The sequence below is a fragment of the Cyprinodon tularosa genome, unplaced genomic scaffold (assembly GCF_016077235.1).
Source record: "Cyprinodon tularosa strain WSP-4 unplaced genomic scaffold, ASM1607723v1 ctg19, whole genome shotgun sequence".
Classification (NCBI taxonomy): domain Eukaryota; kingdom Metazoa; phylum Chordata; class Actinopteri; order Cyprinodontiformes; family Cyprinodontidae; genus Cyprinodon; species Cyprinodon tularosa.
Genome location: NW_024038678.1, coordinates 130211 through 142621, shown reverse-complemented (window position 1 = coordinate 142621; position 12411 = coordinate 130211). Strand labels below are relative to the sequence as shown.

Below are 12411 nucleotides of genomic sequence, written 5' to 3'. Positions count from 1 at the left end.
GAGGCTCCCACACATAGAGAGGATGTTTACTTTTATGCCTAAGTAAAAGGGACATGTTGTCACCATCACCAAGGTGATAGATCACAGATTTCGCAACTCTTTTTTTGTATTTTTGGCTCAATGTGAGCCTTTGTCCTAAGGCTTAACAGTGAGGGCACTGTACAATAAATTCTGGGGAGGGGGAAGCATTTTATGAGCCAAAAAAAAACATACTCTTCACTCAGCATGAGGAATGCAGACTATTGTCCATCAGACCTGCTTAAAAGTATCTGCACAATCAGAGGGGCGGGGGGGTGGGGGGCATAAGCATAAGTGACCACAGTTGAAATGCATTATCCAAGTTAGAGGGGATTCAGGGAATTCGGTTTTTTGAGCCTTCTGCATCTCTCGTCAACATTTGTTGACGACCTTTACTCTTTAAAGTTAGGAAAAACTGGAAAGGCAAGACTTCATGGTAACCCATGTTCCTGGTATCTATACTGGTACTGTTTACTGGAAAGTCTGCCTTTGTGTAAAATCCTCAGTCTCCTCTCCAGGATTATACACAGAAGATGACAAATCTGTCAACACATGTTTTAAAAGGCAGATGAGATTTGGGGGAATCGTTTTTCTGACAGTGGCGCCTTTATTTTAAAACATGGTGTTGAACAGTTGTGGGTTCCTGTGTGTCAGTGCCTGCAGTCTGAAGTAAATACAGTATCTCCCAGGCATTCCAAATGTGGACTGAGTGTCCTCAGAGTGCAGCAATAAATTCTCCAGGCAAATACACACATCTCAGCGTTAGATTCTCTTTCATGGTCATCTTCTGTGCAATCATGACATGAGTGGGAAGGATGTTTTAAGAGAAATACTGGACATCTTTTTAAGATCATATTCTAAGCTGAAAGAAAGACGATAAAGAAGTGTCTTATATTTTTCTCATAAAGGTTAAAAAAAAATCCACTGGAGTTTGTTTCCAAGTTTGAAGATGTTTCGCTTCCCATCCAGGAAGCTTTTTCAATTCAAAATGTCAGGCCGCCACTCCTCTAAATTATTATTTGATTATCTCTATTTAATTCACAACGCAAGGTTTTAAATCTCTCAAACACATGAAGATCACATGAAGTGTGCATATTAAGCAATAAAACTAAAATTCAAGGAGGGATCCTAAATACTAACGGTGTGTTTTTAAAGTGAGCAAATTTGGGGTCTAATTAAAGTAAAACAGAACAGCTTTAAACAAAGAACTATGCAAACACCACAGGGGACTCTGAGAAATAACCCAACAAAACATGACTAAAAGCTACTACAGTCACGACACCCCAGTTGTCAGTATTGCAAAGCTCTTGTGATGTCTTGTAGAGACAACCAGAAGATTAATCATCTCTCTTGCATGCCACCAACCACCATTCTTTTGGGGTAGACTGACAAAGGCGATTCCACACAAAAAGAACCTTGGTAGTAACTAAGAGGATACAAAATGATCTGTTGAGATGAAACAAATATTTTAGTTTTTGCCAAGGACCCTTTCTGAAAAAAACCCTCAAACACTAATCATTCCCATCAATAATTCTATTAATACAATAAAGCAAAGTAGTGGCAGCATAGTACCGTATTTTCACGACCATAAGGCGCACCGGACTAAAAGGCGCACTCTCAGTTATGTGTCCCATTTCTGTATTTAACACACACATAAGGCGCACCGGACTATAGGGCGCGTTTTTTATATACAGGTACATGTCCTCTACTACCTTTAAATACCTCTACTGCGTATTTAAAAATACAGCGGGGGCAAAACTGAGTATGACTGTGCTTTATTCATGTATTTATTACAAAGTATTAATCAAACCTGGCAGCTGGCCGTGAGACAGACACATCGCAGATGACACAGCGCTGTGGTCACTCCTAAATTAACTTAAAATCCTGAAACCTGCCGACAGAATATGTTCGCTTTTATTACCGGTATCCTGGTGCCTGCAGTTTCAATTATTTAGATGAAAAACACCTGCCAGCCGCCGCGGTGAACGAAAGGATTTCTACTGTCGGTGCACCGCTGGTATGTGGGGGTCTGAGCGCCTCCGACAGAAATAGATAATCTGGATGAACTGACTGCAATTATGAAGTTTTCAGGTGGACTTTCTCACTTAAAAACATATTAAAACTACTTTATTCCCACTGATCACAGCAAATATAGCTGCAAGATTTAGATTATTTAGATGAAAAAACACCTGCCAGCCACCGCGCTGAAGAGGAGGAGACGCGCCGGGGCTGCTGTTGAATTAAGTTTTCAGGGAGAAAAATACAGCGGGAGCAAAACTGAGTATGATTGTGCTTTATTCATGTAGGCTATTTATTACAAAGTATTAATCAAACCCATCAAAGTCATCATCCTCTGTTTCTGAATTAAACAGCTGCGCTAAATCAGACATGCCAGTTTCCCCTTCTTCGCTGTCAGTCACTCTGAAATAATGCCGGCTTTTGCAAAAGCTTGAAGAACAGAGCCAGCAGACACGTTATTCCAAGCATCTACAATCCATCCGCAAACTGTGGCGTAACTTGCCCGGCGCTGCCTTCCACTTATCCTGAAACTGTGGTCTCCGTCGGTCATCCATCGCTCCCACGCCGCTCGCAGCCTTACTTTGAACGGGCGCTTCACACCGATGTTGGGCTGTTGAAGTTCCTTTGTCAGACCCCCGGGATAACGGCGAGCACAGCGTTCATTGATTCACCTTTTTTTTCACATCGGCTGTGAGATGGGCACGCAGCGATGGTGATGCGTGGAAAAAAGCACCTGGTCTCCTCACATAGGCTACACCTCCCTCAGCCACGCTTTCATCATCTCCTCTTTCATCAGAGCGCTGTGTCTGTCTCGCTGTCAGCTCCCAGATCAGCTTCTCTGATTGGTTGATGCGGCGCGTCCAGCAGCAAAACTTAAAATTTTCCATCTCGAGCAGCAGCAGCGCGTTGGCGGTGCGTCAGATGCTTAAACGATCCCGACGTGCTGCACCTGCGGCTCAAAACGCGCTGCAGGACCTTTTGCTGCACCTATACGCGCGTCAACCATTGACTTTGCATGTAAACTCGCTGCTTCTGCTGCACCTGCTGGGTCCGGTTCACACCGATGTCGAGCGGTTGAACAGCGAGCACAGGGTTAATTTGTTTCCCCATGTTTTTCACATCAGCTGTGAGATGGGCACGCATGGAGTTACATATTAATGGTGATGAGTGGAAAAAAAAACACCTGGTCTCCTTACATTCAGCCACTCTTTCATCATCTCCTCAATGAGGTGGTCTCAAAAGTCGCAGTTACAACACACATAGGGCGCACCGCACCATAGGGCGCACCGCACATTTTGAGGGGAAAAAAAGACGTTTAAGTGCGCCTTATAGTCGTGAAAATACGGTAAATGAGGATCTTTTACTGGCTGGTGTGGAAAGAGATTGAGATGACCACAGCCAAATATAAAAATATTCAACGAGAAAAATTGATTGTCCATTTTGCAACATAATAATCTCAAGCACACTGACAAGTAAAAACAAGATTAGATTAGATTAGATTAGATGAGCTTTACTGATTTCACAGCGGAGAAATTCACTCGTCACATATTGGCATAGTAATTAAAGAAGGTGCAAACAAGGAGGAAAAAGGTGCATTAAGAAGAATAGACTATATATATATATATATATATATATATATATATATATATATATATATATATATATATATATATATATATATATATATATATACAGTATATCCAGGTATATACAGTATATCCAGATAAATAAGGATTACGGTGCAAGTGTACATGTATTGCACTCAATGATAAACAAAATAAAATAAAATTAAGAAATAAAAAATAAAAAGATAAAAAAAAAATAATACAAGGTAGTAGCACAGAGGTTTGAGGTGACATATGTACAATCCAGATGGCTTATATACAGGTGGATTTACTTTAACGTTAAGTGTAGTAGGTGAGGAACAACGGTGAGGTAGTGGTTTGATGTGTTAGATGTTAAATTTAGTCTTTTTGAGGCCAATGTTGATACTTATGATTTTGACATCAGTCTAACCATCCCCTAAAATATTATGATACCTAAGGGCTGAATCTAATGATCGGTATAGCTGCTTATTTCTAAACTTACAAAACAAAAATGGCCCACTGATAACAAATGTTACAGCTACAAGTTTCAGTTTTAACAAAAAATGGACAATTCATTTACAAACCAAATAAAACATTAGCAAAGGACAGCAATTGGATGGAGCATCAATGAATGTCTTTCACCTGATCTCAAGGTATTGCTGCAGAATGCACTAATGAATCTGCTGAAATGTGCACATACTGTATCAAGTGATGCAAGGAAAAAAAACACTGATATCAGTCAAAAATATCAGCCGGCAAATGTATTGGTCAATCTCTATAGGTAGGGAGTTGGAGTTATGCCCATTTAACCTGATTGTATGTTATGTCTTCTGCAGGGAAGAATGTAAAAACTTCCCCAAAAACACATGAAACCAGTAGAACTATACCAATTTTAGGTTAGTAGGGGGGTGGTCAGGACAAGGCAGCTAACCTAGCCTTATTCTAAAAGCACACTCTTTGTGATTTGTAAAATATTACAGTACAGGTTAGTTTCTAAGGGTTATACATACAATCACTGCCAAAATAAGTCTATTATTTAACTAACTTAGAATAAAATGGCACAAAATAAATATGAATGTTTGAAGAATCCAATACCGGTGGGATCGTTTGTATTTTTTGGTATTTGACAGCTATCAAGGGGGAAATTAGCCCAATGATTTATTGAAAAACACAATAGATAGAGTACATCTGCTTACTGGGTCCAAAACATAAAAGAAAACAAAATCCTATGTCCTTGTGACACAATTAAAATAAGACAAAATAGGTATGATGTGTCTGACAGTTATCACATTCATTTTTAAGAACAGATTGCTCATCACTAAGACTGTTACATTTATTCATGTAAGCAGTACTGTCAGATTACCATCCTAAAGAGCATTTAAAAAGCTAATCCACATGAAGGCTTACTACTAAACCACTGATATGTAAAATGTGTGATTATTGCGCTTTCACAGAGAAAAGCAAACACTTACTGCTTCTTCTCTGCAGGGAGTGAAAGATAATTTGGAGCCTTTGCCATCCACTTAAAAGCTCCCCTGCATTCAATTTAACAAGCACATAATGTGCTGTGATTTGTGAGGGACATTACAGTTAAAACATGCATATTGGCAAATTTGCTGGGGTTTAGACCTCTGTATGTGTTCAAATTTTGCACTTCCCAGCCAGGCAATAATGAGGGAGTCTGTACAAGGAAGCCAACTGCTTTCTTTGATTTTGTGTCTTCTTATTTTACTCTTTTTTTCTGTCTTTTTCTAATTAGAATCTTTTCCAACTGTGTAGGCTACATAAACAATTTTTTTAAACTAAAATCAAATGAATGCATCGCATGAAAATTCTTAAATTACAGTACATAAGAGCTTTCCAAACCAAAATTGTTACCCAATCAACTTTCTTTGCCATTAGATTTCATTTTTAGGCTATGCTCTGATACTCCATGCAGTTGTTTTTCATGTTGATACCACAGGTTTCATGAGTATAAGTGACTATTATGGAGTTTTGCTCTTTCCAGCACAGCACTGATTAAGTGGCTGAAAGACTCACCCCCTGCATGGTAAGGCTCTTACACCGCAAGAGCTGATCTTAATGGATAACAATGAGCTGTTCAGATGCTGACAGCAGCTAAATATACTCCATTCTGTCAAAACACATTTATTATATTAGGAGATGTACTTCCATCAGTTGTAATAAATAAAATAAAAATGTCTGTGAACATGTGTTTTTCAAAATGATAATGGAATGTTCACTATGCAATGGGATTGAGGGGGTGTATTTGTTAGCTCTTCACCCCTTCAAATTTAGGGTTTAACAGAGCATTGCAGCAGCATGCACCAATTATACAATTACATAAGTTGCTGAGGGGCAGTAAGCTCAAAATGTCTTTAACAGGCAGAGAACCGCAGTGGAGAAAACATGCCTAGCATGTCGCAACATATGCTTCCTCTACCTGTCTGTAGTTGTAGGATCACTGGAAAACTAACCCAAGATGATTTACTGAGATAGCATGAGTGTTTTTCCATGTTATTGACTTTTTTTTCCCACGCTTAAATGTGGAAACACGTATTTACAAGCTCCACAAATTTTTAAAATGTATAATTACCTCTGATTAAATATGTTCTCTGTAAGCATATACATAAATATGCTCAAAATAAAATCTTTGACAGAGAACTTTAATAGTGTACAGTTTTACACTATTGCAGTGCAAACTTTCACTGTTAAAGTGTAAACTTTGATAGTTTTACTTTTAGATGCAATCATTTAAGTAAGTCTGAGTGTTTACAAAGTAGGGGCACATGGCTCCCTGGGAGCTGAGAGATCCTCGGAATTTTTTTTTTATATACAGACAAAAATGGGCTGTTTCTATCATCAAAAGTTTGTTGAAAACTTTGCTGTTTAGTCTCACTATGGTCATTTTGATACCATGTTAGGTATTATTCTTAATAAATGTTAAAATCAGGAAATAAGTATACACATAGGAAAGACATTTTAAATATATATATTCTTATATATTTTGTGGCATCACCTGTGAGTTTGCAAAAAGGGGCCCTGATCAGAAGGTAATAGTGTTTCGAGTGCTACAGTTCTGTGTCTATGTAACGCTGTAGCCTGGAGACTTAAATTTTTAAAATGTCTTTCATTCTATTCCAAAGAAATTTTTCTATTATTGTTTGAACACCTTAGCAAAAAATATTGACTAGCTGGTGAATTGACATGATAGTGGACATATTTTAAGCCTTTCATTATCACCCCTCATTTAAGTAGACCCCATCAATGATGCATTCCCTGTTCTGTCAAAAAAGCACCCATTCTAGTCAGGTTCCAAAAGAGTCAGCTCCATTCTAGTGATAATTTCCAGCAGATCTGTGGTGCAACAGCCTGGCTGATTATTTTACAAGGGATGATGAAGTGGACATGGAACATAGCCAGCCTTATACTGTATTTAATCCATGTTTCAAGTCCCCATGGTAAAGGTTCCTCTATAAGGCATGATACTACCACCAACATGCAAGACAGTCAGTTTAGTAATACAAAGAGTTAACTTTAATTTCAGCGCTTTAACAGGTTTGAGCAAAAGCAAATGCTTAGAAACATTATCTAACCTCTATTTTTAACCAATTTAAAATGAAAAATACTCACTTAAAAAATCAATAAAACCTATACTCGTATAATACAAATAAAAAGGAATCAAATATAATGAAGTGACTTTTATGTCTGTGTATTGCCCCCAAATGCAAAAAAGCTTTTGATCCTAGGATTACCTTGTACATACAGTCTGTACCTGTCTCCATATTTTGTTTAGCAACATCTTTTTTTCTTGGCTCGTGGCAAGATTCTCTTTAAATCACTTTTCTTGCTGTAAGATTTATAACAATTACATCATTCCTCCAATATTCCAAAGAGGATACACATATAAATAACCTTTGATAGTTCAATAGCCTGATATCTGTATACTTGACAGTTTGTCATGAAAAGATAAAAACACTAGTGATCTTGAAACTGGTTAAATCTATGTGTAATGGCCCCTTAGACAGTTTTTTTAAAACTGTTTTGACTCCGTGTGTGAATTCAATCAGTTAAAATTCATCCTTTTGATCCAGATAGGTGCACTCACAAAATCCACCTTCTGACATTCTGATTTCCTTTTCATCGTTTCTCTCCTTGTAATGAAACAGAAAATACAGGTTCCAAAAGACTCAGCTCTGCATTAGTGTGCACTTGAAACAACCTGAATATATGGTTTTTTCTAAAAAAAAAAAAAAAATAATAATAATAATAATAAATAAATAAGATAAAAGGATTTACTTTGAACAGGCAAAACCCCAACTGTTTGAGTAATTCCCAGGGCTTTATGATCCAAGTAAAGCTATAACATTTGGAAAAACCGCAAGCATCTTCAGTGTGTTATCTGGTAATTACTACTTTGACATTTCCATGTGGATATTCTTTGGTCATTTATTTTGAAAAAAGTGAGCTGTCAGAATGTCTAGCAAAGCTCTCCCTGGAGAGCAAATGGTTTATGGTTTATAATCTGTAAGCAGCACTGGCAAAACAAAACTCTGTTTTTTTTATTAGCATAGAATAATGTAATTCAGTTTCATGATCTCTAAATAAATTCCCATTCCAACAATTTTGCACCAAGTTGCTATAGTGAAACAGAGCAAATAAATCAAACATATTGGACTGTCTTTTTCCACCGTATTTTTGTTACAACATTTTGCTCCCACTTAAACAGCTGTAACTTATACAGCCTTGGTTATGACAGGACTGCAAATTATTTGAATACCACAAGTTTCAAAAGTATTTTAAAAAATTGCAGAGGCAGAGAACGTAGGGACTTAAGCCAGAATATATGATTGAAACCTAGAGCACGGCTACATTGTAGTGAAATATGAAAGTCCACAAAATCTTGAATATAAATGATCTTTGCAGATACCCCATCTATATATTTTGTAGAGCTTTAGATTCATGTGATTAAGGAGCTTTTTTCATTATACTGATCAAGCAGTGCATAATGGCCATAAAGTGAACTGTTCCAATCTTTGCTTCCAAAGCAGCCATGATATGTGAAATCAAAAACACCTTCTGAACCCTAAAGATGTGCCATCACGCCTTCATGAAAGGACAACCTGCAGCACATTCAACACATGCTTGCTTTAATTGAGATCTAAGGAAGTCTGAAGCAGAGCCAACATTTCCCCAATAGTTTAACAACACCTCCATCTTTACTTATCTGAAAAGAAAAACAGCTACTTCACATTTGAATTATATCATTAGAAAAAATGAAAAGTAATTGTGTATTTTAAACTGAAATATCCAAGAATCATGAATTTTATTTATTAATCAATTTTTAAATACTGCAACTTGAAAATGTATTTTCAAATCATAATTCTTTATCTTAATCCATAACCTCTTTTATGGAATAAGATAAAGAGAAAAAAAATGATGGCTAATTGAATATGCAATATATTAATTTAATGAAACATAAGATTTATACCTGATTGTAGTTTTTTGGTTAAAGTAGTAAGTTCACAGTACACTGTCCAACTTTTCAATCACGTCACTAAAAATGTTTTAGTTTTGCACCCTCTTTGCACAATTTTCTTTTACTCTGACACAACATGACCCTGCCTGTGGAATGTGAAAGGGATCTCCCAACGAACCCAGCACAGGATGCGTATCAGGGTTTATCCTGATCTCATGTGACAGCCTGCTATCCTCTCTATTAATCTGCTGAAAGCTCAAACTAAACATCACAGCAGGGGGGCAAGATTCCCTGCAATTATCGCATTTGAGTTAAGCTGGGTCACCCACAGTAAGAGACTCGACCTATTTTGATCAAAGCGTCAGCTGAACAGCCTGACCCAATATTTTTTTTACCTAAACCACCAGCACTCCCGTTCACTCCCAAAGTGACGGAGCAGTAAAGTGGTACTCCCATGAAGTCCGACTTTCAGTAGTAAAACTTTAAGTGAAAGCATACTGTTGGTACTGTAAATGCGAGATGCTTTTTGTGTTTGACTCTGTTATTAAAAATGGTTTGGATTAGACAAACTAAATGTTTACAGTAAACTTACATCTCTCTGTTTATAGTCAAAGCCATTGAAAAATAACTAAATACAAGTATGTTTTTCATGATTTGCATCTGAATGCGAAAAACCCCAAAAATGTAATATTTTATATATTAATATTTTATTTTCATTTTTAATTTTCATACAAAAACTCAAACAAATGCACATATACAAATACTAGAGCCTCCATCCCCTCCCTTGCTCGCTCAAAAATAAAGAGGCTCTAATTGACACAGTAAGTCCAGTTAGCTTACACATTTACACCTACATGGTCCAAATAAGGTTTCCAGATTTTTAGAAAAGTTTTCTATGATTTCCTGAGGCTGTATGTTATTTTTTTCTAACTGCACAAAACTGTTCATTTCTATGTACCATTTGGATAAAGGCAGGGTAATCGGACTTCCATGTAAGGGCAATACATTTTCTAGCCACTGCAAGAGCTATTCCAAAAAATATAGATTGGTATTTGTTCAGAGGTTCCATTTTAACATAATGCCCAATTAAACATAGTTCAGGATCTAGAGGGGTTAAGATCTTGGTCATGGTAGAAAGTAAAAAATCATACATTATAATTACATAAATAATAAAAATATGTTTTTCAAAGAATAACTTTATTAGTAAGGGAAGAGTGACTATCTAAACCAACTCTGCCCAAGAACATGGAAAAACACAGAAGGCCAAAACATAACAAAGAATAACATCTAAACCGATGAAGACCTTAATATTTAGATGTCTGTGTTTAGAATTTCACAATAAGAGAAGTTTGGCAATAGTTACATTTCATTAAAAGAGCCCCATCTGAGGAATATATAAAATATATCTGATGATGCGCCTCTTTATATGTCTGAACAGCATTTCACAAATAGATATCAAAATAACCACCAAACGGTGGGGGATGTGGGAGTTTTACAGCTTGAGGACGTAGGAGGCTTAATAAAGGAAAGACAACATTTTTTTCTCTGGAGGAAAGTCCTGAATGTCCAGTCATTAATTTGTGACCTTAAGCGCACTCAAAAAAAAAAAAAAGTTTTGGAGTGGACTAGTTCATATCTGGACATAAATCCATTCGAGATACCGTTGCTTGACCTTAAACAGGTTGTCCATGCTACGACATCTTTCGGTGTGGCGGAATGAAAAACAAATTTGAAAAGAGTATCCCAAAAGGCCTTCAAATCTGCACAAAAACTTCTTTAAATTTATTGCCTAGACTTGATGTCAGGAGGGGCACAACCAGCTGAAAGGTTTAGGGTGTAATTGCTTTTTCAAACCAGACCAGGAGGTGGAGAATTTCTGTTTGATCTGAAACATTTAACAATCTGAGACAAAAAAAATATGCTAAAAAAATGTATTCAATTTTTTTTCACATCAATAAAAGAGTGGCTTATCATATCACTTGATCAGTCTGTTCATTTTTGATAATGAATTCCCAACAATTCTCGGTCCTGTTTTTTTAGCGTTTTAATCAGCTCTTGATACAGTTTTGATTAGTTTGCATAAACTTCTACACTTATGAAGTTTAGAAATGTTTGCAAAACCAATGTGAAGTGCATAAAAATAAATCCCGTTTTTTGTTCAATGTCAAGTTATTTAAAGAAATTCACTTTGTCATATTACTAAAATGGCTTTGGTATTTTATATTTCTCTTTTTTTTTCTTCTTTTTTTACAAATTGGTCACAGTGAGTCATGCGTGATCTTGAAAGTGCCCCAGCTCAGACACCTTCAGAAAAATGGTTAAGTTTGCTTTAAATTCTAAATCTTTTAACATGACTCAATGTTTTGCAAGGTATGTGCAACTGGTGAATTTTTAAACTGATTATGTGAAATCAGTCTCTCTTGTGGTCCCCATGAAGTCCAGCACCGAGCCCTAAGCAGCTTTGGCTGTTGTGCCCCAGCTCATTTAACTTATGCTAAATTCAATAACTAATGCTCTTTAAAACGTTTTTGAAAAAATGTTCCACTGCAAATGCCATGGAAGCTAAGGACAGAATTAAATCTAATCTTCTGTGGTGTGTGTATTGATTTACATTTCTGAATCCACAATCTGCACATTACATCTCAAATTCCTGCCTTTGACTGCAACACTAATCGTTGAATGTTTTTGACTTGGCATTCTTTAATGCTGAATATAAACGTCAAGGTTTTGCATCAGAAATGACTCAAAGATTGATAAGAAAATAGAAAATAGTGAACTCACCCATTAAAAGAGTAACCTTAAATCATGAGCTCTTGAGGCTTCTGGAGAGATGTTTAGGAAAGAAAAAGTCCACTTCGCAATAGAAAACTTCACAATCGTCACTCTCTAGTAAACCTTACCACGAGTTTTATAACCTCTTCTGAGTGACAGGCAAAAGTGCGCTGTCAACAACTGCCCCGTCGTCTCAAGCCTCCGCAAGGTTGTTCCTCTATTTTGGAAGCGTCTGAGGTCAAAGGACAAGGAGCGACTCTGTGTGCTGAATGCCTCCTGTCACAGAACATGATCTGTATGTTCTGGCTTCGAGTAAAATGTGCTTACATATTTTTTTTTTTTTTTTGCGCTGCGAACCTGTGCGTACAAGCAGCGTCATTCCTGTGCCCTCAAGCACATCTTACCTTTTTATGTTACCTTAAGTGCTACCTGTGTGTGGCTCTATAGGAAAGAATGCAAGCAGGTTATGGATCTCTGTGATATTAATGATGACCAGAATGACATCCTGTTTTCTTTAAATGCAAATGAATTTCCACA

The 12411-nt window shown here is 36.9% G+C and overlaps 1 protein-coding gene across 1 annotated transcript in view; it reads right to left on the bottom strand.

Annotated features, from left to right (window-relative positions):
- Positions 1–12180, bottom strand: part of LOC119782249 (neural cell adhesion molecule L1-like protein) — an 81554-nt gene extending 69374 nt beyond the window's left edge. Inside the window, exon 1 of the mRNA XM_038283136.1 lies at positions 11884–12180. The gene's annotated coding sequence lies outside the window, so the exon portion shown is untranslated. The remainder of the gene's footprint in view (positions 1–11883) is intronic.
- Between the last annotated feature and the right edge of the window lie 231 nt (positions 12181–12411).